The sequence below is a fragment of the Salvelinus alpinus genome, chromosome 2, assembly GCF_045679555.1.
Source record: "Salvelinus alpinus chromosome 2, SLU_Salpinus.1, whole genome shotgun sequence".
Classification (NCBI taxonomy): domain Eukaryota; kingdom Metazoa; phylum Chordata; class Actinopteri; order Salmoniformes; family Salmonidae; genus Salvelinus; species Salvelinus alpinus.
Window position 1 is genome coordinate 9944936 of NC_092087.1, and position 5295 is coordinate 9950230.

Below are 5295 nucleotides of genomic sequence, written 5' to 3' on the forward strand. Positions count from 1 at the left end.
TCTTTTTTGCTTTCTTGAGTAAGGCAGCTCCAAAATGCAGGTGTTTCAGCCTAGCTCAGTGCTTTCTGTGGTGGTGGGGCAGTTAGTGGAAAATACGGAGCGTAAGGGTTGGTAATGTTCTCTAGTTGAGCCGTGATTGGCTCAGTGTTCTGTCACTCATGGGGACACTACGTCACCGCAAAATCTACGGGTAGGGCTCGAAAATTCAAGCCCCTTGGGTGCTGCCATAGAGTTACATTAGAAGTGCCCATCCAAGACGGCTCAAGGTCATTGGACACAGATCGTCGTCAAATCACGTTATATCTACTTTAGCTTTGATTGGACTGATGTCAACATCATACTTTCAAAATCTTAGCTAGCAGTCATCATGAATCAAGTCGACAATCTACTGGCAAATACTTTTTAATCCTTGTCATATGAAGAGAAATTATGAAGAGAATTTATAGATAAAACTTATCGGTGCTCATCGGTCATTGGACATAAACATTACACGACAAGTTAGAAATCGACTATGAGTGGTTTGGAAGGAATCAGTGGCTAAATGCAAGCCGTGCAAAGCCATCACTAGCCTGCTGGTCAGTGGAGTGGGTTCGTGGTCCAAGTCTGGGTTTAACGGTCTCTTTTCCTGTAACGCTTGTCGTGGTTGGAAGAAGAGGAGGACCAAAGCGCAGCGTGGTAAGTGTCCATATTCAATTTAATAACTGCACACTAAGAATACAAAAATAACAACGTGAATGATACAAAAAGAAACCGAAACAGTCCCGTATGGTGAAAACACAGACACAGGAAAACAACCACCCACAAAACACAAAGGAAAACAGGCTACCTAAATATGGCTCCCAATCAGAGACAACGACTGACACCTGCCTCTGATTGGGAACCATACTAGGCCAAACACATAGAAATATAACCATAGAACAAAACATAGACAAACAATATAGAATGCCCACCCCAACTCACGCCCTGACCAAACTAAAATAAAGACATAATAAAGGAACTAAGGTCAGAACGTGACATTTCCAAGTTTAAAAGGATAAACATTCAACATTTCCCATGCTGTCAATCCAGCATGACTTCTGGAACGTCTGGAAACTCGGAACTGGGAAATCTCAGACTCCAATGAGTTCAAGACAACTGGGAACTCATTGGAGAGTTCCAAGTCAGGAACTCTGGCCTCTTTCTAGAGCTCCAACCTGAAGATCACTGACGTCATGATTCAACCTTGTTTTTTTCCAACTTCCCAGTTGTCTTGAAAGCAACATCAATCCAGAGAATGCCTGATTTTGATGAAAAAAATGTATGACAAAATTTGCCCACGAAGGACTGCCGTACAACCTGTTGAAGTGAGGACAGCACAACAAGGTCCAAAAATGTATTGTATCCCGCTGGATAAATGATGTAATATGCCAGGGAGATATGTATACTGTTGCTAAGAAAGTAATACTAAGTGTATGTTGTGTAGTAAGCTGTTAGTAGCCCATGTGCTTCACCCTAATAATTTGGTCCATTTCCCCCTCATAATTTAGCCCACTGTTCTGACTTGGTGGTGCACATGTAGCCTATAGTCTGTTTTAGAGAAATATAATCATCTGATATTGTAAGAGCTTTCATTGTCAACTTATTTACCCCCTTTTTCTATCCTACAGTTCTGACTTGGTGTACTGGAAGAATACTGTAAGAACGGCCCATGTTTTGAATTCTGTCGCTGTACATTTCAAAAGTCCTGAACAAATAGTTATTGACTACGTCCGTCCTAGCTCGCTCATTAATGTCTTGAACCGAAATTACGGTTTGCCTCTTATCCTCTCGTAGTTCCCTTATGCCATAGTTTGTACATCTCAATTGTCAGTAGAAACCACATTTGTTTAAGCAAGTCAGCCATATCAGCTCTGTTTTTTTTATCAGCTGAGGCATTAGGCTGCCAGACAAGACTCCGCTGATAGCCAGGTGTAGCAGTGGTAAGGTGTTGGGACTGCTGTTGTAGGCCCTAACAGTTTGTGTGCACCGTTTGTCACTGTTATAGTATAATTCATGTATTGTTTAGTGTTGTGTTGTGTAATGGCTTTGCTGGCATGCATCTAAAAGAAAATAGCTTGCCCCACCAAGATTTACTCAGTGGTGTAAAGTCCTTAAGCAAAAATACTTCAAAGTACTACTTAAGTCGTTTTTTGGGAGTATCTGTACTTTGCTTTACTATTTATATTTTTGCTAACTTTTGCTTTTACTTCACTACATTCCTAAAGAAAATGTACTTTTTACTCCATACATTTTCCCTGACACCCAAATGAACTCGTTACATTTTGACAGGAAAATTGTCAAATTTACACACTTATCAAGAGAACATCCCTGGTCATCCCTACTGCCTCTGATCTGGCGGACTCACTAAACACAAATGCTTCATTTGTAAATTATGTCGGAGTGTTGGAGTGTGCCCTTGGCTATCCGTCAATAATTTTAAAAAAAACAAGAGAATTATGCCGTCTGGTTTGCTTAATGTAAGGAATTTGAAATGGTTTATTACCTTTTACTTTTGATACTTAAGTACATTTGAGGAATTCCATTGACTTTTGATACTTAAGTATATTTAAAACCAAATACTTTTTTACTTTTACTCAAGTATTATTTTACTGGTTGACTTTCACTTTTACTTGAATCATTTTCTCTTAAGGTTTCTTTACTTTTACTCAAGTATGACAATTGAGTACTTTTTCCACCACTGGATTTCCATGCTAAAATCGCCACTACTTGTTTAACATTTGCAAATGTTTTATCAACTTTGTATGTGTAGTCAACATAAAATTCGGACGTTATCGGTGGTCACAGTCAGACAGAACAGGCCAGGCATAAACATCTTGATTCTATGTTTAGCGGAGCTCTTCTGTGGAAAAAGTGACGTGGAATGGCAAAAAAAGTATCCAAGATGCACTTCGGCTGCTCTGAGGTATGCAATGCATATTGCGATTACATCCTGTATGTATCACGATTTGATACTGAGATTTGATTGGGATTTGATGTTCCAAACATATTGCTCATGATATGTCTGCTGCAGAGAGACGAGAGAGAGCCATGAGAAAACGAGTTATGATCAGTCATGGCAATAGAAGCGCGGAAAAAATGTCCGCTAATTATTTAAAAATAATACCAGAGTTTTGGTGCATGTACAGCGCTAGCTAACATTACTAAGAATCGATGTAAGAATCAATACCTGGCATGAGAGAATTGATTCAAAATCGTGAACTGATTTTAATGAAAGATGTGTCAATTAATTCCTCTAGGCCTACGCTGTATAAGAATATGGCTTTTCAATAAATCCTACCGACCCATGTGCCCCATTGTTCAGCCTCTAGCCCTGTTTAGACTAACATGCAAGCTTTGTCCTGATCTTGTCCACACTCCGATTGTGCCCAGAAGTGTAGACGATTAAAATACGCATTGTAATCTGATCTTATAAATGTAAACAGACAAGATCAAGACAAAATCACATTACTATGTCAATGGAACTCAGATGTAATGGTTAAATGAAACATTATAAGATTAAAGTATTGTATATAAACAGTTGAAGTCTGAAGTTTACATACACTTAGGTTGGAGTCATTAAAACTCATTTTTCAACCACTCCACAAATTTGTTAACAAACTATAGTTTTGGCAAGTCGGTTAGGACATCTACTTTGTGCATGACACAAGTCATTTTCCAACAATTGTTTACAGACAGATTATTTCACTTATAATTCACTGTATCACAATTTCAGTGGGTCAGAAGTTTACATTCACTAAGTTGACTGTGCCTTTAAACAGCTTGGAAAAGTCCAGAAAATTATGTCATGGCTTTAGAAGCTTCTGATAGGCTAATTGACATCATTTGAGTCAATTGGAGGTGTACCTGTGGATGTATTTCAAGGCCTACCTTCGAACTCAGTGCCTCTTTGCTTGACAGCATGGGAAAATCAAAAGAAATCAGCCAAGACCTCAGAAAAAAAAATTGTAGACCTCCACTAGTCTGGTTCATCGTTGGGAGCAATTTCCAAACGCCTGAAGGTACCATGATCATCTGTACAAACAATAGTACGCAAGTATAAACACCATGGGACCACGCAGCCGTGATACCGCTCAGGAAGGAGACGCGTTCTGTCTCCTAGAAATGAAAGTACTTTGGTGCGAAAAGTGCAAATCAATCCCAGAACAACAGCAAGGGACCTTGTGAAGATGCTGGAGGAAACAGGTACAAAAGTATCTATATCCACAGTAAACGAGTCCTATATCAACATAACCTGAAAGGCCGCTCAGCAGGGAAGAGCGGCCTAAACCGCCATAAAAAAGCCAGACTACGGTTTGCAACTGCACATGGGGACAAATATTGTTATTTTTGGAGAAATGTCCTCTGGTCTGATGAAACAAAAATAGAACTGTTCGGCCATAATGACCACTGTTATTTTTGGAACAAAAAGGGGGAGGCTTGCAAGCCAAAGAACACCATCCCAACCGTGAAGAGCGGGGTTGGCAGCATCATGTTGTGGGGGTGCTTTGCTGCAGGAGGGACTGGTGCACTTCACAAAATAGATTGCATCATGAGGCGGAAAAATGATGTGGATATATTGAAGCAACATCTCAAGACATCAGTCAGGAAGTTAAAGCTTGGTCGCAAATGGGTCTTCCAAATGGACAATGACCCCAATCATACTTTCAAAGTTGTGGCAAAATGGCTTGAGGACAACAAAGTCAAGGGTATTGGAGTGGCCATCGCAAAGCCCTGACCTCAATCCTATAGAACATTTGTGGGCAGAACTGAAAAAGCGTGTACGAGCAAGGAGGCCTACAAAACCTGACACCAGCTTTGTCAGGAGGAATGGGCCAAAATTCACCCAACTTATTGTGGGAAGCTTGTGGAAGGCTACCCGAAATGTTTGACCCAAGTTAAACAATTTAAAGGCAATAATACCAAATACTAATTGAGTGTATGTAAACGTCTGACCCACTGGGAATGTGATGAAAGAAATAAAATCTGAAATAAATAATTCTCTCTACTATTATTCTGACATTTCACATTCTTAAAATAAAATGGTGATCCTAACTGACCTAAGACAGGGAATTTTTACTAGGATTAAATGTCAGGAATTGTGAAAAACTGAGTTTAAATGTATTTGGCTAAGGTGTATGTAAACTTCCTACTTCAACTGTATATAATAAGCTTGCAGGATCAAGGGTTCAATTGCCACTGGAGCCACCCATATGAAAATGTAAGCATGCCGTAATGTGGCTTTCTATTAAAGCTGCAATATGTCATGTTTTTGGCGAC